Source organism: Schistocerca serialis, chromosome 4 (assembly GCF_023864345.2).
Source record: "Schistocerca serialis cubense isolate TAMUIC-IGC-003099 chromosome 4, iqSchSeri2.2, whole genome shotgun sequence".
NCBI classification, from domain to species: domain Eukaryota; kingdom Metazoa; phylum Arthropoda; class Insecta; order Orthoptera; family Acrididae; genus Schistocerca; species Schistocerca serialis.
Genome location: NC_064641.1, coordinates 706,491,673 through 706,514,736, shown reverse-complemented (window position 1 = coordinate 706,514,736; position 23,064 = coordinate 706,491,673). Strand labels below are relative to the sequence as shown.

Here is a 23,064-nt window from a genome sequence, read left to right as displayed (position 1 = left end):
GGTACCCGGACAGAGAGCATCCAACGTGCCGCACTTTGCAAAACATCTACCGCCAACTGTATGCAACAGGTATGGTCGTAGCACGCAAACGGGTCCGTAACAGGCCCGTCACAGGAGAAGCGTGTGCAGTTGGTGTGTTAGCCGCTGTTGCCATGAACCCACACATGAGTACACGGGACATTGCGAGAGCCGGTCGACTGAGCCAAAGTATTGTCATGCGCATACTGCATCGTCACCGCTTTCATGTGTTGCTACATCAGCAATTACATGGTGATGACTTTAATCATCGAGTGCAATTCTGTCAATGGGCATTATCAGAGAATGCGTTGCAGTTCTACCTGTTTACCGATGAAGCGGGTTTCACAAACCACGGGGCAGTGAATCTACCGAACATGCATTACTGGTCCGTGGACAATCCTCGCTGGCTCAGACAGGTAGAGCGACAGCGACCGTGGACTGTGAATGTATGGTGCGGAATCATTGGCGACCACCTCATTGGCCCTCACTTAATTACAGGGGCCCAAACAGCTGCAACATACATCGCGTTTCTACAGAATGATTTGCCAACGTTGCTCGAAAATGTCCCACTGGAAACGCGTCGACGTATGTGGTATCAGCATGATGGTGCACCTGCACATTCCGCAATTAATACTAGGCTGACCCTTGACAGGATGTTCGACGGGCGTTTCATAGGACGTGGAGGACGCATAAATTGACCAGCCATTTCTCCTCATCTTACACTTCTGGACTTCTTTCTGTGGGGCACGTTAAACGAGAATGTGTACCGTGATGTGCCTACAACCCCAGAGGATATGAAACAACGTATTGTGGCAGCCTGCGGCGACATTACACCAGATGTACTGCGGCGTGTACGACGTTCATTACGCCAGAGATTGCAATTGTGTGCACCAAATGATGGCCACCACATTGAGCATCTATTGGCCTGACATGCCGGGACCCATTCTATTCCACTCCGTAATTGAAAACGGAAACCACGTATGTACGTGTACCTCACCCCTCATGGTAATGTACATGTGCGTCAGTGAAAAAGACAAATAAAAAGGTGTTAGCATGTGGACGTAATGTGCTGTTCCAGTCTCTTCTGTACGTAAGGTCCATCACCGTTCCCTTTGGATTCCTACGTAATTCGGTGCTCTCCGATACACACGATCGAACAGCGGAGGAGTGGTACTCAAGCGTCAACTTTAGATTACAATATCTCCGGATGTAATTAACATTTTACACTGCAACAAACGGCACTGATTACGAATTTGTTTATATGTTCAGATGTGCTAACAAAATTAACGGGGTTCCATTTAAAAAAACGTAGGTTTGTGTTAAAAAACATACTTCCGTGCTTATTTATGGTTTGTATTAACCAATTACACCAGCCCCTCTCCTCACGTTCGGTCTGTGGAATCGATTCGTCAGTATTTGATGTGGTTTACGAAATATATCCAGCGGTAATGTTAGGTCACTCACCCTGTATATGGCAAGGCAACATTTTAGGGTGTCTTTAGAAACAACAACTTTAGCACCAGGAGAGGGTGGACTCATCTGACTGACATTCAGCGGAAAACCACTGCCTTATTTATCAAGAGGACTCTACAACTCATAGAAAGTGACCCAGACAGTATAACAACAAAATTATTCGAATTTTTCAAACCTGATAGCCTGCAGCCACAAGTAAATATAAGCACTATTAACTGTAAGTTGAAGCACATTAAATTTTATTATCTAGAATTAAGCTACATGCAAATTATAGTGCAGTATCAAAACAAGAGAAAATGTCGCTATATAATCAACAGACTGAAGTAGGACAACAATTACAATAAAACTGAGGTAAACAACCGCAGTAGGAACTGGACAAACATTTGGAAAAACATAAATAATAACACACTTCCAACAGACACACAATCCGCATGGTACAGGATTGAGAATAATAGTATTAGTACTAACGGTAGATTATATTCCATCGGCTTGAGCGACGTATCCACATGTTTAAAATGCCATGCCATGGACAAATCATCGCTTTGTTTGTCGAGGCTACAGAGACCTCTGGCAAGAGACTAAAAGGCGAATAGCTTTTCTGACAAGGAGCGATGGGAGAGAAATCAATCTAACACTCCTATTCTTCCCGGAACAGGTTTACTTCGCTGCACAGAAAAACAACACCATAACGTGACTGCTTGGACAGTATGTTAACTATGTAATACGTAAGAGGGTAATTGACACTTTACTGGAGTACGAAGAATATTTGCGAGGAGAATATTACAAAACGCATCCCAAAAAAGATCATACAAAGAACTTTGGGAATATGCTGAAAATTGTGTTGCAGAAGAAGGGAGTAGAGTAGACGTTCGAAATCATGACGACAAATTATGAATCTCAGCATGTTGAACTAGAGGATTGCTGTTGAGGGCGAAGTACGGTGGAGACTTCGTGGGCCCCGAGGCCGCTACGGTAGCCGAGAAGGCTACGACAGAACCCCGAAACGACATGCTACATGAAGGAGGGGTAGTATGTGGCGACACGACTGGAATTCTGTAATGGTTTGTTTCATACTATCCAGAAGTGATTTCTTCAGTTCATACTACTCTGCTGACAACTACTTACTTTATACATCCCTCGCTTTGGGACAAGGTCTAGAAATAGCATAATTAAAAAAGAATAAAAATACAAAAAATTTAAAAACTAAAGGTACTGACGACGCCCAATACGGTGTAGTTGCGGCGATCGGTCAAGAGCCTGTGCTTTTTTTGTGAAATTGGGTATTTCTTTTTTTACTATTGAAAACGCAATCATGACATCGAAATTTCGTCGGAAGGAAAATAAGATAGATTTCTTCATTTTGGATGTTACATCATGAATACGCGAAGGCACTGAATAATTGACATCCAGTATACTCCAATGCATGGATTGAAGAGACATATTTCTTTTTTTTTTTTCTTTGATTTTGGTTTGCATCGACCACGGGTTCGGATGGGTCGGTGATAGTGTTTGCGCTACAGAAGAAATATTTCATTTTATCTCCAAGAAGTGACTAAAATTTATTTTCTTTTTATTTCTTTATTTTATGACCTCTGAGTGAGTTGTGATTTTGTCTTCTAAAAGCGCAGATCGTTCTCCATGAACGGCAATGGACCTTTTCCTGTTTTAAAGAAACACTTTCACAAGATTTTTGTTGCTCGTCGCCTATGGCTTCTTTTAGAACTTTAGAATTTGGATATTTTACTTTGAAGAACTACAGTCTTTTTCTTTACATGGAATGCTTTGATTTTTCTGAAAAAGCTCCGATCTTTTATTTCTTTTAATAGCACGATTCAAGAGAGAAGCCATCAGTGACAAGCGTCTGCCACAAAAAAAAGGTTGGTCCAGGGGTATGATTCCGGCTTTGGGTAAAGGAGGTCCCGGGTTCATATCCTGGACGAGCCCTCCCTTTTTGACCGTGCTGAAGAGTAGGTGGAACTCAGCCCCGTTTGCAGCTCCGCAATGAATACACGCCTGGTGCAGCACGTGGTGGACACATGCACACTATGGTCGTGAAAGTACCAGTGGATATCAAAAGAATCCGGCACCAGTAACGTACCTAGGTAGAATTCGGTAGAAACGCCGACGGTAACTTTGCATGCAACGGAAAACAAAGGCAGTCTTTGTGGAGTATGTGCACCGTGAGTGGAGAGGCAGTTTAATCGTCCAACAGTCTACCCTCATCTTATTAGCGACGGCAACAACCGAGGGGTGGGGAGTACGATTGAGCGTAGCTGAGAGTTTCTCATTATTAGTTAGCTTCACACTTTGACAGAGCTGTGACAAGGCGAGTGCAGTGAGCTCAGGAAAGCCAGTAGCAAGCGCACTTGAAATGGCGCAGAAGAAACGGATAATAAATTTTGCCAGCCATAATGGAGCTAGGGGCGTTCTCAGTTACCAAATACCGGTGCACTATGAGAGCAAGGGCATTTGACAGTAAAAAAAGGTCGTATAGCATTCGACTGCAGATCGAGGTGTCCCCGGTTCAGTCCCGGGTGCACCCTTCATTTTTCAGTACTCCGCACGCCATACCAAGGCTTTGGAGCAACATTTCAAAGGGAGGGTCGCAGCCCAGGGTCTTGCAGGTCATCGTCCTCTCGCTATGAGGTCGAACTGTACGAAATCCGCTTGCTTGGAGCAAGAATCTTGTACGCTACATTTTACAGAATATGGTGATAAGCAGAAGTTTTCATGTACTGCTACACAGAGAAACAAAAATTGGAGGAGTTGGGATTTGAACCAAGGACTTTCTGCATGCGAAGCAGACACTCTACCACTGAGTTACACCCCCGCCAGAGCAAGTACATCTGAGACGAGTGTCTCGTGGATCCTGCTGTCACCATTTCTTAGGTTTGAACGGTAACGGTACCGCTTCTGACTCCAGATCAAAAGGCTGCGTGTTCAAATCACGTCGGGGTCATAATAATATTTTCGTTTACTGAAGCTATAGGAGAGTGTGTCAGTTTAATCAGTTACCAATCGATTACACAGAACGGACGAACAGATCCTGCTTGAAAAAGGCTAGTAGCACAATTTTCGCATTCTAACATTAATGTAAGTCGCCGACTCTCACTTGTCCTGGCACGAAGCGTCTAGTATTTTTGCTATTTGTATCGCTTACCGCAAATATGTAACTGAGAGATGATGATTACTTATTATTTTGCTCGATTAGACGCCTTTAGCAAGGCTGAGTATAATATTTTTCGCTAAGTTATCGGAATACAAATATTGTGAAAAGGAGTATAGCTCAATCGTCAGTCAGCCGGCAGCGGCCGTGGCGGTCGGACGCAAGTTGTTTACGCTCTCGCTCGAGGCGGTCGCGTGCTGTTTGATAACTATGCGCTTTGCTGCGTTGTTGTAGTGTGGAGTGATGAATTTTAGACGACCATAGTGGATCAACCTATACGAAAAGATGCTGAAACTGATCTTTGACCCGACCTATGTACGACCCCAAGTCATTTGAAGTTGAGCTATTTATTAGAGACACCATGAAAATCACTATTGATGATATGGTTGGCATTCACTTCTCGATTGTCAGTAGTACGGTGTACCTAAAATTGTTGAGACCCGAAAAATGCGAGCAGGTAGTTGAAACGTGTGCAGGGGTTTTAAAGTTCAAATTGAGGGAACACGGGACGGTCACCAGCAATATCGCAGAAAAGTGGTCGAATATGCACATCTTCCCGGTGTTAAACAGGATCAGGCAGTGAAGATTGACATGTTGAAGCACATTCCGTCCTACATCACCGCGTGTGGATACAGGGCCATAGTGATCTATGATGGACAACCGAGAACTTGCGCGGGACGTGGTTCCACAGAACATGCCCGCGCTCAATGCGTACAACGGCGCGTGGCGCTAATAGCGACTGGTGAGCGTGAGCAGCATGACCCGACGTCTACGTTGCGTATACCCTACGTCGCCGCCGCCCGGGCTAACGTCACCTCTGAACCACCAGGGTTTGCACGACGTGCAGGAAGAAGTCAGACCAATGGAAACGAACTTCGTACAGAATATTCTTTCTTCACACAACCAGAAGGCAGAGGCAACTACTCATTCGGGGCAGGGGCAACAACAGAACACCGAAGACAATCCGGCAAGAATACCAGTGGGGGAGGACAAGTCAGCCGTGGACGATGTGGAGACGAAAGAGACGGCTTGTCACCAACCCCCGCGGTCTTCCAAATCACAGAAGAAACGTCGGTTGGCGCATAAAGGGGCAGAAGAAAAAGCGCCAATATTGCGCGAAAAAGCAAACCACGTACGGCAGAAATTGACTGAAGTGACGGTACCACCGTTGTCGGCGAACATCCAAACGACAAAAAAATCCCGGACCGACGAATGAGACACTGATCACGGACGATTGCCCTCAGGAAACCCCGCGATGACGGATACAATGGATCAGAACCCTGTGCCTGTATGTTCCACACTAACGGACTGCGATTTGCAAGCAGACAAGTTCGTGAGTGATTGGTCGGATGACATTGAAGAAGGCGGTCGAAAGGAGCGGCCGCATATAGATGGTCCGTCGTCAGAAGCTCAAGAAGAAGTGTCCCACCAGTTACAAAGGGCTACCGCCGGCGTCAGCGCAGTGGCTGATGACGTAGACCTCTTTTAGATGACGTTCGCCATTAACATTAATAACAGGCATATTGTCACCCAGACCTCTGTTCTCATGACGTCCTTGCAAGCTTGCCGAATTACGACACTGAACATCAACAAGATCAGTAGCCCACTAAACTTAAAAAATCTTAAAGATTTTCTCTATGCTGCTGATATTGATCAGATCATGCTGCAAGAAGTGACCAATATTAACCTTGACCGTATCACAGGCTACAATGCCATCGTTAATCCTGGTAATGGCAATGAACTAGGGACCGCGATCATGGCTAAGGATGGGATAGTGATGTCACATATCGAACGCCTGGCGAATATCAGAGGTATAGCCACTACTATCAGTAATACTAGATTTATCAATCTATACGCCCCTTCCGGTTCAGGGAGACGACGACAGAGAGAGTTTTTTGAAGACGACATTGTACCACTTTTTACACCACCTTCAGAACAACTTATATTCGCTGGTGACTTTAACTGTGTACTCAGTCCCAAAGACCAGACACCAAACGTCAATCCGTCCGCCGAGCTTCGAACTCTCATTGAAGAGTTAAATTTAATAGACACATGGGAGCTTAGACACGGCGACAGGCCCGGATTCACATTCGTTACTGACCACTCAGCTAGCCGCATCGATAGAACTACGCATCATCAAATATGAGGGAACATGTTTTGCAGCCAGAGCTATGGCCTACTGTCTTTACAGAGCATGCGGCATATATATGTACCGTCAATTTAGCCAAACAAGGGACGTACAGGGCAAGGGGACCCTGGAAACTGAATGTATCGCATTTAACAGAACCGGGGTGTCATACAGTCTTCCGGAACACGTGGGCAGAATGTGAAAGAAAGTTTCCCGCGTACCATTCTGCCATTACGTGGTGGGTAAAATGTGCGAAACCCGCCTTAACAAAAGCGATGAATTATTGCAGAGATAGGTGTGCCTGGCAGAGGCAAACTATCTAATTTTACTTTCAGTGAGAGATTTATATCGAGAAAATGCAACAGTAATAGCAAATCGTACGCACATTAAAAGAATACAGCCTACGATTTTAACACTCAAACGGAAGCAACTAGAAGGCTGCCAAGTACGGCCGCTCTGCGAAACGCCGTCCAGGACGAAACGACGTCAGTGTTCTATGTTATTCGAGAACAGAGAAGGGGACACAGAAAGATAATGACGGAATTAAAAGCTGCAGACGGTCGGCTCTCAAACCAACAGCGCGACATACGAGAAGAGCTTTATGAACATTTTACAGCACTGTTAACGTAAAACCCAGTGGGTATAGCGGCGCAGCAAGCCTTTATGGCACGGCGTTTTCCGACATTGAGCACGGCAGAAGCAGACAGCCTCGCCGCAGTGATAACTGGAGATGAAGTAGCAGACGCCATTCGAGGGAGCCCCAAGAGTAAATCGCCTGGCCCCCATGGTTTGCCGGCTGAGTGCTATCAAACCTTTCGCCAACATTTACTTACAAAGACGACCTTAGTCTGTAATCACATTCTCAATGCCGAAAATGATATCTTATGAGAATACTGTGGAAGTATAGTGGTGTTGGTACCCAAAACCCCAGGGGGAAAAAAAGTCGACAATCTCCGACCGATTACGTTACTTAATACTGATAACATTTACGCACGCGTCATGATGTAGCGATTCAATTTGGTAGCCAGAACTGTCACGGGGGCCTACCAAACGAGCGCTGGGAAGCATCGAACAATACACCAGACATTAAGCAAATATAGAGATATCATAGCCACAGCCGCCGCTTGAGACATTTGATGCGCTTTGGTCTCGCTTGACTTTGAAAAAGCCTTCGATAAAGGCTATCATTCACATCTTCTGCGCACGATGGCAGCAACTAATTTTCCGCGGAAAGTTATTGACACAGTTCAACTGGTGCTGAGCAACGGCACATCCACGATCTGACTTAACGGACAACTAAGTAAACCAATTAACATCACTAGTCCAGTACGACAAGGTTTCCCCATGTCAATGGCCTTGTTTGCAGTAGCTCTTCAACCCTTGCTGTTCTCCCTGACGCAAGACCTTCCGGGACTACACATACATAGCCAGAACATCGTATGTCAGGCCTTTGCGAATGACGTCAGTGTCGTGGTGACGAAAGATAAAGACATAAAATGAACGATTCAGCTGATAACCAATTACGAAGCAGCATCTGAAGCGGAAGTAAACTATAAAAGGTCGGGAATTATGGAACTTAGCAGCAGGGTACTAGAACACGGCAATGGCCGCTCACTAAAAAGAATAGAAATATTTAAATGTCTCGGCGTTGAATACACGCGCAACATCCGCCGCACGGCTGCTCTTAACTACAGAAAATCATTAGTACAAATTCGAGCCAGCATAGGACATCATCATCTGCAAAATCTCAATGCCATACAAAGAGTTCTTTTAGTCAATACTTACGTTGTTTCTGAAGTGAATTATGTCGCTCTAATCCTGCCAATACTAAAGATCATAGCACCACGAATGCTTGCAGCGCTCGGACACTTTGTCAGTAGGGGACAAATTTTCAAGGTCCAATACGAAACCTTGACGCTACCCATGGGTAGAGGCGGCCTAAATCTGATTGACGTTTACCACAAAGCCAAAGCATAATGTATCAGCAAAATGTATAAACAATGGCAACGGTCACCAAACTCTTTAACGGCCCACCTTCTCAATGAAATTACACCGGCCAGCATGGACCCTCCTGTAAACGTAAACCACATCCCGACCGCACTTTGCCACTTCAGTCATTTTTTCCTAGAATACAGTTATATTCAAAGAAACACTCCTGAGAATGTTCGCTACAGGGTCAAAGCTCTCTACAACTGCCTGACGGATAACAAACCGAGAAACAGAATAGAAGTATAAAGATTGCAACTGGGCGAAAATATGGGAAAACATTCATGGCGCCCACTTACCATCACAGGTGTAGTTCACATGGTACATGGCAGTCAATAGGACCATACCGACAAATTCAAGGCTACACATGATTCACTTGGCAGACACTTCGAATTGCATTCAGTCAAATTTAGTCGATACTATCGAATATCGCTTTCTATGTGACAATGTGACGGACATCTGGATCCTCTTTACACGGAAGCACCCAAGTATGCTGCGTACTGCACCTCGAATGATTACTCCAGCTGGACTCCTCACTCCAGATGCCGTTCCATACCCCGGCGCAAAAAGACTAGCAGTCAACTGGCTTCAAGGTCGGACGGTGTACTATATATTTTCGGCGCCAGAAAAAAAATAAAGAATACTATTGGCTCTATCTAATAACTCAACACCAGAAACTTCAACGAATGGAAAAATATAGAGGAAAGTATGCTTCCTTTTTACTCCGAACATTACCGTAGAGAGGTATTCCTCAAGGGCGACGTTGCAGAGCTGAAATACTGCTGAGTGGCCCCTTCAGAGTTTTGAGAAGCTGCACATAGGATTTCGGATTGAGAAAATAGAACGACCACGAATATGCATCGGCCCAACGAGACGATTTTTTTTTGTTTTTTTTGTTTGGGGTTTAAGGGCGCTCAACTACTGAGGTCATTAGCGCCCAGTCACAATTGTTAGAGCACAGAGAATCTAGTAAAACTCAAGGGGGGGGGGGGGACACCAGAAAGTTCTTACAAAGATGCAGATAAAGTAAGTGAAGGAGTTAGATGTCTTTAGACAAGCCAGTCAAAGTAATGAAACGAAGAACACGAGCAGCTGCTCGAGCGTCATCAGCTAAAATATCCTGTAAAGTAGATGGCAGAGACAGGACAACACGAGATTGACTAAAACGGGGACACGACAATAAAACATGGCGCACTTTTAATGCATGACCACAAGGGCATTGCAGGGCTGGGTCACCGGAGAGCGGGTAGCGGTGGCTAAAACGGCAATGCCCAATCCGCAATCTGGTCAGAAGGACCTCTTCTCGCCGAGATGGTCGGGAGGAGATTGTCCAAGCAGTTGGGAACGGTTTTACTGCCCGGAGCTTGTTTCCTGGAAGTGATGACCAAGTATCCCACCACAAAGACACAAGCCTCCTACAAACAACCCCACTCATGTCCGATGACGGGACACAATGGGAGGCTGGCCGAGGCAGGAGGACTGCAGCCTTGGCTGCAGCATCAGCAGCCTCATTCCCAGGCACTCCTACATGGCCGGGAACCCACAGAAAGCTGACAGGAGAGCCATCAGCAGCAGAAGAATGGAGGGACTGCTGGATCCGTTGCACCAAGGGATGGACCGGATATGGAGCTCCAAGGCTCTGAAGAGCACTGAGTGAATCAGAGCAGAGTACATACGATGAGTGGCGGTGGCGGCGGGCATACTGAACGGCCTGATGGAGAGCAAAAAGATCGGCCATAAAGCTGGAACACTGGTCGAGGAGCCGGTATTTAAAGGTGCCGGCCCCAACGACAAAGGCACAGCCGACACCATCGTCAGTTTTGGAGCCATCAGTGTAAATAAAGGTGTGACTGGCAAGTCGCGCACGAAGTTCGACAAACCGTGAGCAATACACTGCAGCCGGAGTACCCTCCTTCGGGAGCGAGCTGAGGTCGGGATAAACATGAACCGGAGCCTGGAGCCACGGTGGTGTCGGGCTCTCACCCTCTCTGAAGGTGGTAGGGAGGGCAAAATCCAATTGTCGAAGCAGGCGACGAAAGCGGACTCCAGGGTGCAGCAGGGCAGACGCATACAACCCATACTGACGGTCGAGAGAATCGGCGAAGAAGGACTGGTAAGAGGGGTGTACGGGCATACACAATAGCCGGCAGGCATACCGACACAGCAGTACGTCGCGCCGGTAGGTCAATGGTAATTCGGCACTTCAGCATAAAGACTCTCGACGGGACTAGTGTAGAATGCTCCGGTCGCAAGACGTAACCCCCAATGGTGGATGGAGTAGAGACGGCGTAATAGGGATGGCCGAGGAGACGAGTAGACGAGGCTCCCATAACAAGCTTGGATCGGACTATGGACCGATACAAGCGAAGCAGGACAGTGCGATCCGCTCCTCAAGATGAACCACTAAGAACTCTGAGGACATTAAAGGAACGTGTACAACGGGCAGCCAAATAAGAGACGTGCAGAGACCAACAAAGTTTCCTGTCTAGTGTGAGCCCTAGAAACTTTGTTGTTTCCACGAATGGGGGAACAACGGGACCGAGATGTAAGAATGGCGGGAGGAACGCTTTATATCGCCAAAAGTTGATGCAAACCGTCTTCTCTTCAGAGAACCGGAAGCCATTTGCCACACTCCATGAGTATAGGCTGTCAAGACAACGCTGAAGGCAGCGCTCCAGGAGGCATGTTCTCTGGGCACTGCAGTAGATCGCGAAGTCATCGACAAAAAGAGAGCATGAGACATTAGGTGGAATACAATCCATAATTGGATTTCGGTCTGTTAAAAAGGAATCAATAAAAAGGGGCAGGCGACCGCGTAGATCACACCTGTGCATAGTGCGGAGGATACCTCCTCTCCAACAGGTATCATAAGCCTTCTCCAAATCGAAGAACACGGCTACCGTTTGGCGCTTTCGCAAAAAGTTGTTCATGATGAATGTCGACAAGGTCACAAGGTGGTCAACAGCGGAGCGGCGGCGACGAAAGCCGCATTACCATTGGTAAGTAGCCGTCGAGATTCAAGAATTCAAACTAACCGAGTGTTAACCATGCGCTCCATCACCTTACAGACACAGCTTGTAAGAGAAATGGGGCGGTAACTAGAAGGAAGGTGTCTATCCTTCCCGGGTTTGGGTATAGGAACAACGACAGCGTCACGCCAACGCATGGGGACTTGACCTTTGGTCCAGACGTGATTGTAGGTACGAAGAAGGAAGCTTTTGCCTGCCGGAGAAAGGTGGGCCAGCATCTGAACGCGAATGGCATCTGCCCCCAGAGCAGAGGACCGGGACAGTGCAAGTGCACGTTCGAGTTCCCGCATAGTAAAGGGGGCATTATAATTTTCCAGATTCAACGAGTGGAAGGAAGGTCGCCGAGCCTCTTCTGCCGCTTCCCTGGGAAGGAAGGCAGGGTGGTAATGGGCGGAGCTTGAAACCTCCGCGAAAAAGCGACCGAAGGCGTTGGAGATATCCACAGGATCAACAAGGTCCTCAGTACCTGAAGTCAGGCCAGGTACCGAGGAGTGGGCCTTAATGCCCGACAGCCGGCGCAGGCCACCCCAGACGACAGAAGACGGAGTAAAACTGTTAAAGGAGCTGGTGAAAGAGGCCCAGCAGGCTTTTATGCTGTCTTTGATGACTCTACGGCACTGCGCTCGGAGTCGTTTGTATCCAATACAGTTCGCCAACATAGGATGGCGGCGAAAGGTGCGTAAAGCACGTCGTCGAGCACGGATAGCGTCTCTACAAGCCTCTTTCCACCAGGGGACAGAAACGCGACGTGAAGGAGAGGTAGTATGAGGAACGGAATGTTCGGCAGCATTGATGATGACAGCCGTGAGGTATTCGACCTTACCGTCACAACTGAGAAAATCTTGGTCCGGAAAGGTAGCCAGGGAGGAGTAAAGTCCTCAGTCAGCTTTCGGTTTGTTCCAGCTCGAAGGACATGGGGATGGGGTGTGGTGTAGGAGACGAACGACACAGGGGATGTGGTCGCTCGAATAGGTGTCAGAAAGGACATACCACTCGAACCGACGGGCAAGAGTGGTTGAACAGATCGAGAGGTCCAAGTGGGAGTAGGTATGAGTAGAGTCCGAGAGGAAAGTCGGGGCGCCGGTATTGAGGCAGACAAGATTGAGATGGTTGAAGACATCCGCCAAGAGGGAGCCTCTCTGACAGGATGCAGGAGAGCCCCAAAGGGGGTGATGGGCATTGAAGTCGCCAAACAATAAAAACGGCGGAGGAAGGTGAACAAGCAGGTGCATCAAGTCAGCCCGACTAACTGTGGATGACGATGGAGCGTAGACGGTACAAACGGAAAAAGTAAAGGCAGAGAGAGTAATACGGACAGCTATTGCTTGGAGTGGGGTGGGGTGGTCAATGGGTTGGGATGGTAATAGACATCGTCCCGAACGAGCAACATGACCCCACCATGAGCTGGAATACCGTCCACAGGGGTGAGGTCAGACCGCTCCGAGGTACAGTGGGTAAAAGCAAGACGGTCAGTTGGGAGCAACTTGGTTTCCTGGAGACCAAGGACGAGCGGACAGTGCAGGCAGAGGAGCAGTTGTAATTCCTCCCGATTAGATCGAATACCTCTTATGTTCCAATGTAACAAAGCCATCGCTAGTCAGAAAAAAAGGGGGAACGAAACGGGTGAAGAGCTGGTCACCCCGACGGCCGCGGAGGGCCAGGTTTCGAGGGAACAACGCTACAACCGGCGGGAGGCGGATCCTGTTCCATCGAGTCGTCATCAGCTGCGGCCGCTTTCCCGGGTTGCGTAGGAGGGGCAGCATCATTCGCCAACAAGAGGCCGGCTGAGCGCCTGGCAGCAGAGCGTCCCGGCGAAACTGAGGACGGCCGGGAGCAGCGACTCACGGATGGAGCGTCAGATGAAACGCGCCAGGGTGGAGAGGGGGGATGAAGACTTCTTCTTGAAGGCCTTCTGGGAAGTCCGATGAGGCACGGGGATCGTGGGCTAGAGCCGAAGAAGGTCCTCACGCGCGGGGTCCGTTTTGGAATGCTGGACCTCTGAAGCCGGGGTCCGGAACGTTTCCCCGATGGACGCCTGAGAAGAAGATCGCTTCTCAGGCGGCAGAGGGGGAGGAGGAGGAGGAGGAGGAGGAGGACAGGTGGCCCCTGGGGCAAAGGGGGCAGGGGCCGCGAGGGTGTAGGATTTGGAAGGGAGGGATTTGGGAGGCGAAGGCATAGACCCCGGACGGGGTGAGGAGGTGGAGGGGGGACAGGATAGGGGTGAGGATACTGTGGAAGGAGCAGACATGACTGCGGCAAACAAAGTTGTCAACGTCACAGGATGGAGGCGGTCATACTTTTTCCTCGCCTCAGAATAAGAGAGGCGATCCAAAGTTTTTAATTCTTCGATCTTCTTCTCCATCTGATACGCGGGGCAGTCTAAAGATCTAGGCGAGTGGATGCCAGGACAATTGACGCACCAAGGTGGTGGGGTGCATGTATGTTCCTCATGAAGAGGATGTCCACAATCACCACAAAGGGGCTCAGCCTCACACCGTGACGACATGTGCCCGAAGTGCAAACACCGAAAGCAGCGCATAGGAGGCGGGACGTAAGGTCTCACATCGCACCGGCAGCACATCACCTTTACCTTCTCTGGGAGGACATCCCTCTCGAAGCCTACATCTACATCTACATTGATACTCCGCAAGCCACCCAACGGTGTGTGGCAGAGGGCACTTTACGTGCCACTGTCATTACCTCCCTTTCCTGTTCCAGACGCGTATGGTTCGCGGGAAGAACGACTGTCTGAAAGCCTCCGTGCGCGCTCTAATCTCTCTAATTTTACATTCGTGATCTCCTCGGGAGGTATAAGTAGGGGGAAGCAATATATTCGATACCTCATCCAGAAACGCACCCTCTCGAAACCTGGCGAGCAAGCTACACCGCGATGCAGAGCGCCTCTCTTGCAGAGTCTGCCACTTGAGTTTATTAAACATCTCCGTAACGCTATCACGGTTACCAAATAACCCAGTGACGAAACGCGCCGCTCTTCTTTGGATCTTCTCAATCTCTTCCGTCAACCCGACCTGGTACGGATCCCACACTGACGAGCAATACTCAAGTATAGGTCGAACGAGTGTTTTGTAAGCCACCTCCTTTGTTGATGGACTACATTTTCTAAGCACTCTCCCAATGAATCTCAACCTGGTACCCGCCTTACCAACAATTAGTTTTATATGATCATTCCACTTCAAATCGTTCCGTACGCATACTCCCAGATATTTTACAGAAGTAACTGCTACCAGTGTTTGTTCCGCTATCATATAATCATACAATAAAGGATCCTTCTTTCTATGTATTCGCAATACATTACATTTGTCTATGTTAAGGGTCAGTTGCCACTCCCTGCACCAAGTGCCTATCCGCTGCAGATCTTCCTGTATTTCGCTACAATTTTCTAATGCAGCAACTTCTCTGTATACTACAGCATCATCCGCGAAAAGCCGCATGGAACTTCCGACACTATCTACTAAGTCATTTATATATATTGTGAAAAGCAATGGTCCCATAACACTCCCCTGTGGCACGCCAGAGGTTACTTTAACGTCTGTAGACGTCTCTCCATTGATAACAACATGGTGTGTTCTGTTTGCTAAAAACTCTTCAATCCAGCCACACAGCTGGTCTGATATTCCGTAGGCTCTTACTTTGCTTATCAGGCGACAGTGCGGAACTGTATCGAACGCCTTCCGGAAGTCAAGAAAAATAGCATCTACCTGGGAGCCTGTATCTAATATTTTCTGGGTCTCATGAACAAATAAGGCGAGTTGGGTCTCACACGATCGCTGTTTCCGGAATCCATGTTGATTCCTACATAGTAGATTCTGGGTTTCCAGAAATGACATGATACGCGAGCAAAAAACATGTTCTAAAATTCTACAAGAGATCGACGTAAGAGATATAGGTCTATAGTTTTGCGCATCTGCTCGACGACCCTTCTTGAAGACTGGGACTATCTGTGCTCTTTTCCAATCATTTGGAACCCTCCGTTCCTCTAGAGACTTGCGGTACACGGCTGTTAGAAGGGGGGCAAGTTCTTTCGCGTACTCTGTGTAGAATCGAATTGGTATCCCGTCAGGTCCAGTGGACTTTCCTCTATTGAGTGATTCCAGTTGCTTTTCTATTCCTTGGACACTTATTTCGATGTCAGCCATTTTTTCGTTTGTGCGAGGATTTAGAGAAGGAACTGCAGTGCGGTCTTCCTCTGTGAAACAGCTTTGGAAAAAGGTGTTTAGTATTTCAGCTTTACGCGTGTCATCCTCTGTTTCAAAGCCATCATCATCCCGTAGTGTCTGGATATGCTGTTTCGAGCCACTTACTGATTTAACGTAAGACCAGAACTTCCTAGGATTTTCTGTCAAGTCGGTACATAGAATTTTACTTTCGAATTCAATGAACGCTTCACGCATAGCCCTCCTTACGCTAACTTTGACATCGTTTAGCTTCAGTTTGTCTGAGAGGTTTTGGCTGAGTTTAAACTTGGAGTGGAGCTCTCTTTGCTTTCGCAGTAGTTTCCTAACTTTGTTGTTGTACCACGGTGGGTTTTTCCCGTCCCTCACAGTTTTACTCGGCACGTACCTGTCTAAAACGCATTTTACGATTGCCTTGAACTTTTTCCATAAACACTCAACATTGTCAGTGTCGGAACAGAAATTTTCGTTTTGATCTGTTAGGTAGTCTGAAATCTGCCTTCTATTACTCTTGCTAAACAGATAAACCTTCCTCCCTTTTTTTATATTCCTATTAACTTCCATATTCAGGGATGCTGCAACGGCCTTATGATCACTGATTCCCTGTTCTGTACATACAGATTCGAAAAGTTCGGGTCTGTTTGTTATCAGTAGGTCCAAGATGTTATCTCCACGAGTCGGTTCTCTGTTTAATTGCTCGAGGTAATTTTCGGATAGTGCACTCAGTATAATGTCACTCGATGCTCTGTCCCTACCACCCGTCCTGAACATCTGAGTGTCCCAGTCTATATCTGGTAAATTGAAATCTCCACCTAAGACTATAACATGCTGAGAAAATTTATGTGAAATGTATTCCAAATTTTCTCTCAGTTGTTCTGCCACTAATGCTGCTGAGTCGGGAGGTCGGTAAAAGGAGCCAATTATTAACCTAGTTCGGTTGTTTAGTGTAACCTCCACCCATAATAATTCACAGGAACTATCCACTTCTACTTCACTACAGGATAAACTACTACTAACAGCGATGAACACTCCACCACCGGTTGCATGCAATCTATCCTTTCTAAACACCGTGTGTACCTTTGTAAAAATTTCGGCAGAATTTATCTCTGGCTTAAGCCAGCTTTCTGTACCTATAACGATTTCAGCTTCGGTGCTTTCTATCAGCGCTTGAAGTTCCGGTACTTTACCAACGCAGCTTCGACAGTTGACAATTACAATACCGATTGCTGCTTGGTCCCCGCATGTCCTGACTTTGCCCCGCACCCGTTGAGGCTGTTGCCCTTTCTGTACTTGCCCAAGGCCATCTAACCTAAAAAACCGCCCAGCCCACGCCACACAACCCCTGCTACCCGTGTAGCCGCTTGTTGCGTGTAGTGGACTCCTGACCTATCCAGCGGAACCCGAAACCCCACCACCCTATGGCGCAAGTCGTGGAATCCGCAGCCCACACGGTGGCAGAACCGTCTCAGCCTCTGATTCAGACCCTCCACTCGGCTCTGTACCAAAGGTCCGCAGTCAGTCCTGTCGACGATGCTGCAGATGGTGAGCTCTGCTTTCATCCCGCTAGCGAGACTGGCAGTCTTCACCAAATCAGATAGCCGCCGGAAGCCAGAGAGGATTTCCTCCGATCCATAGCGACACACATCATTGGTGCCGACATGAGCGACCACCTGCAGATGGGTGCACCCTGTACCCTTCATGGCATCCGGAAGGACCCTTTCCACATCTGGAATGACTCCCCCCGGTATGCACACGGAGTGCACATTGGTTTTCTTCCCCTCTCTTGCTGCCATTTCCCTAAGGGGCCCCATTACGCGCCTGACGTTGGAGCTCCCAACTACCAGTAAGCCCACCTTCTGCGACTGCCCGGATCTTGCAGACTGAGGGGCAACCTCTGGAACAGGACAAGCAGCCATGTCAGGCCGAAGATCAGTATCAGCCTGAGACAGAGCCTGAAACCGGTTCGTCAGACAAACTGGAGAGGCTTTCCGTTCAGCCCTCCGGAATGTCTTTCGCCCCCTGCCACACCTTGAAACGACCTCCCACTCTACCACAGGTGAGGGATCAGCCTCAATGCGGGCAGTATCCCGGGCAACCACAGTCGTAGTCCGATCAGGGGATGCGTGGGACGAGCTGGCCGTCCCCGACAAACCCCCATCCCGACCCCCACAGTGATGCCCATTGGCAACAGCCTCAAGCTGTGTGACCGAAGCCAACACTGCCTGAAGCTGGGAGCGAAGGGATGCCAACTCAGCCTGCATCCGAACACAGCAGTTGCAGTCCCTATCCATGCTAAAAACTGTTTTGCTAAAAACGTCTGAACTAATCTACAGAGAGCGCAAACAAATCGACAAAATTTAAACGGTTATTAAAATACAAGATTGCCTAGTAAATGCAGTAATGCTGCTACTTGCGCACTGCTGACACTGCTCGGCGGCGGAAGGAGACTAGGCGAAATTACACTATTCAGGTACTAAAACACGATGCTACACTCTCAAATACTATAATACGCCCGAAATTTATGAATTAAACAATGCAAGAACCAAAAACACGCAAAGAAATTAAGAGTTAAACTATGTAACAAATGAGTGAGCTAGGAGTATACGACTTGCTGCTCAGCTGCTTATCCAACGGCGGCAGGGAGCACACTGACTGCGACCAACCGACACTGGCCGTTCAAAACGAAACAGTAGACAAACGACTACGCGAATTTACACTATTCAGGTACTAAAACGCGATGCTACAACTCTCAAATACTATAACACGCTCGAAATTTATGAATTAAACAATGCAAGTACCAAAAACACGCAAAGAAATTAAGAATTAAACTATGTAACAAATGAGTGAGCTAGGAATATACGACTTGCTGCTGCAGCTGCTCATCCAACGGCGGCAGGGAGCCGAGGATAAAAGCCCCATTGTCGACGCGAATGGCCTTCGGGGCTGCGCTGGACTCGCCAGACGGAACACACGCCACGGCGCTCCAGGTTGGCCCTGAGCTCCTCATCAGATTGCAGCAGGAGATCCCGATGAAAAATAACCTCCTGCGTCCTATTCAGTGCCAGATGCGGGACAATGGACACTGGAATGTCCCCTAGTCGGTCGCACGCCTGGAGCGCCGCCGACTGAGTGGTCTTTATAAGAACGGACCCCGAACGCATTTTACTGAGAGCCTCGATTTCCCCGAAGATGTCCTCGATGTGCTGGACAAAGAACATGGGCTTGGAGGTGGCGAACGTCCCCCCATCGGTCCGAGAACAGACTAAATAGTGGGGGAAGTTCTTCGCCCCAAGCCGGCAGGCCTGTCCTTCCTCCCAGGGAGTGGCCAAGGGGGAAGGGGCAGGAGAACCAGAACCAGAGACAGTACCTTTCTTTTTAAAAGACTCAGCTGCAGAGCGACCCGATACATGTTGACGTTTCATCTGCGAAACGTCCGCCCCGATACCACCCACTCCGACCAGGGGCTCTCCCCACGGGCGCTACCCAGCCTCAGGAAGGGCCACCTGGCAGGGTTACCGTTGCTGGGAGTGCTGATGCCCCAAGCAGACGGGCATCTACTCCTTGGCCGACGTGGGGAGGGTGCATCTCAGGTATCGGCAGTACGATCCCTGTGTTGTCAGGGGGCTACAACCTAGAGGGTACAAGACGACCCCACCACAACGGGCTGGCTACCGTGCTGGATTTTGGGTGCCATGGAAAGTCCATCATGATCGTAGGAGCAGATGGGGACGAACTATGGGCGTAACTTGTGCAACCCATCAGGCGTTTAGGCCCAATTTGAGGAATAGCAGGTGTGGTTACAACGCCGTTACAATGCTGAGTGCCAAGGTCTTAGTGCACTGAGGACCAGTGAGACACCACGTAAGGCGTACTTCCCCAAAAGGCTCGTACTTCTGTAGAATTTTGAAAAATGGAGGTCAAAACCCAAGGGGGACCATCACATGGAAGGCAGAAACGGTTGAAACTCCTTTTAGTCGCCTCTTACGACAGGCAGGAATACCTCGGGCCTATTCTTACCCTGGACCCGCAAGGGGGGGGGGGACCAACCAGACGATGATGACACTTCGCGAGAAGACTACTCTGATGCCGCCAGCAATCCGAGGCTGTTTTACAGGAACCCAATGGAATTTCGCAAATCAGATACTGAAAATATTTTTCTTAAGTAGACTAGTTAACTTGTAAGGAAGGCAGTTATCTGTTATGTTTGCTTTTAACATGTAAGTGGAAGCAAAGGTTTTATTTACTCTTGATGCAGAAGAATACAGCATCCCCAGTTTGTTTATCACCCGTCTGTCTTCCCTGGCAAGAGACGTGCTTATGACTTTAAAGAAATTAAATTTTCTGAGTTTATTACCACAACATATATAATGATGCACTTATTACCAAATGGATACTGAAGATTGACCAACTGACACACAGATAATTTTTTGTTTCCACAGAGAATTTTTAATGGCAGAGATGCCGAGCCATTGAGGGAAATTTTGGCGATCGCACGGGCGGGCTAGAGGGGTGGATTGAGGCCCGACAAAAAAATGGAACAATAAGTTAAAGAAGTTAAAAAAATAAAAGTCGTAGAGCATTCGACTGCAGATCGAGAGGTCTCCGCTTCAATCCCGGGGGCCCGCTTCATTTTTCACTATCTCGAAAAAAAATGAGACCATTGTCGCTATGAGTTGCAAATACATGTTTATGATGTATTCCGCACGCCATATTGAAGGCTTTGGAGCAACGTTTCAATGGGGGGATGGTAGCCCAGGGTCTTGCAGGTCACCGTCCTCTCGCCATGAGGTCTAACTGTACGAAATCCACTTGCTTGGGGGAAGAATCTTGTACACTGAATTTTATAGAATATGGTGATAGGCAAAAGTTTTCATGTACTGCTGCACGGAGAAACAAAAAGGAGAAGCTGGGATTTGAACCCAGGACTTTCTGCATGCGAAGCAGACACACTACCACTGAGTTACACCCCCGCGAAAGAGCAAGTACATCTGGGACGAGTCTCTCGTGGATCCTACTGTCATTATTTCTTAGGTTTGAACGGTACAGTACGTGTTGGAGGAACCTATTCATGGCAAGACCTAAGCAGCGTCGAATCCGTGGCGCAACGGTAGCGCGTCTGACTCCAGATCAGAAGGTTGCGTGTTCAAATCACGTCGGGGTCATAATGAGATTTTCGTTTACGAAAGCCGTAGGCGGGTATGTCAATTTAATCAGATACCAAACGATTATACAGAACGGACAAACAAAACCTGCTTGAAAAAGTCTTTTAGTGCGATTTTCGCATTCTGACATTGACGTGTAAGAGGCCGACTTGCACTTTCTCCATGAGCGAAGCGTCTAATATTTTTGTTATTTATATCGTTTAACGCTAATATCTGAGAGATGATGATTACACAATATTTAGCTCGATTAGACGTCTTTAGCAAGGCTGGGTACAATATTTACCGCTAAGGTGTAGGGGGATAAAGCACAGTCGTCATTTGAATTGCACCCGCGGTGCAGGACGGACGTGTGGCAGCCCTGCCGGACGTGTCGTCATCATCAAGGCTCTTTACCTGCGAGCGAGGCTACTCGCTGCTGCAAGTGCGTATTCTTCTTTAAGCATTCACACTAAAGATAGCGGTCGCGCGGTTCCATATGTGCTTCAATTGTTGAAAAGTGTGAGGGCATAATGAAGTTGAATCATTCAGATGGCACTGTTAGTGACATTATGTCTCTTGCTGCGGTGGGCATCAAAACAGTCAGAGTTTTCCAACTTCCCTGTGAGATACCGGCTGAGGAAATTTACCGCGTCCTTAGGGCTAATGGTAGGATCTTATCAAACATTGCCGAAAAATGGTCAGAAGCCTACATATTCTCTGTATTTAATAGAGTCAGCCAGATCATAATAGAACTTCATATACACATCCCATCTTTTGACAATATCTGTGGACATCGCGCCTTGGTCATGTATGACAGTCAGCCGAGGAAGTGCGCTTTGTGCAATTCAACAGAGCACATTCGAGCTCAATGCAGAAGGAGGGTTCCACAGTTATCACGTGATGAAGGTACAAATGTAGGGCCGTTTGTCCAATGGAAGTCACTTATGCAACTGCCGCTTCTCCTGCTCGATCTACTGATCAAAATCTAATAGTGCAGCAAGACACTTCTTCGTTGCAGGGAGTTGCTGCCAGCAAAGACATCAAATGACGAAAACGACTTGCAAAATGATTTAGATAAGATATCTGTATGGTGCGAGAAGTGGCAATTGACCCTGAATAAAGAGAAGTGCGAAGTTATTCACATGAGTACTAAAAGAGATCAGCTAAATTTCGATCACGCGATAAGTCACACAAATCTGATGGCTGTAAATTCAACTAAATACTTAGGTTTCACCAACTGCGACATAATCGCGTATACAACCAGTGATCCAATACTGTAAAATTCTTTTTTATTCCAGTCACTGATCACAATATGAATTCTTCATCCGGCAATAACTCAGACTGTTCTTAGCCAAATTCCGACTCTCGCGGAGGCAGATGAGATCCCAACATATGTACATCACGCAGATGACGACACAGTTCGTGCCGCTTCCCATTCACAGATGGATGGATGGATGGAGAAGCTACCACACCAAATGTGGGGAGCACTCAGCTGTCAGCTGACAGTGAACAGCGTGCAGTCACTCCAGTACTTCCGACAAATACTGGAGCTCGTGAATGTGGAGAAGACGAAAATGTCATACGTGCCGCTGATCATGTCGCCAAATTGTATCTACCGACAACATAACATGGAAACAACACCAGGACTGACAGGACGACGGAGAAAGAAACTACTACTTCCACATCAGCTACTTCCAATCACGGATCGCACCCCAGGCAAGGACTGGCAAGCGACAGTCGCCATTCTCGTAGTCAACAACAAACTTTAAATTTGAATTGGCGGAATTACCTGAGAAATCGCCAGATTGGTCTCAAGAGCGGTCGATTTCGCCCAGAATATCCCGCAAACGTAACAAAAAGTGGAGGCTGGCACTTCACGCTGCAGAAATCTTGGCTCCACTAATAACGGAGAAGCTAAGAAATATGAAAG

At 47.7% G+C, this 23,064-nt stretch overlaps 3 non-coding genes across 3 annotated transcripts; 1 reads left to right on the top strand and 2 right to left on the bottom strand.

Moving 5' to 3' along the window:
• Nucleotides 1-4,249: 4,249 nt before the first annotated feature.
• Nucleotides 4,250-4,321, bottom strand: Trnaa-cgc (transfer RNA alanine (anticodon CGC)). Its single transcript has one exon. It is a non-coding gene; the product is annotated as a tRNA-Ala (tRNA).
• Nucleotides 4,322-20,891: 16,570 nt separating this feature from the next.
• Nucleotides 20,892-20,963, bottom strand: Trnaa-cgc (transfer RNA alanine (anticodon CGC)). The gene has a single exon. It is a non-coding gene; the product is annotated as a tRNA-Ala (tRNA).
• Nucleotides 20,964-21,083: 120 nt separating this feature from the next.
• On the top strand, nucleotides 21,084-21,155 carry Trnaw-cca (transfer RNA tryptophan (anticodon CCA)). Its single transcript has one exon. It is a non-coding gene; the product is annotated as a tRNA-Trp (tRNA).
• Nucleotides 21,156-23,064: the final 1,909 nt, after the last annotated feature.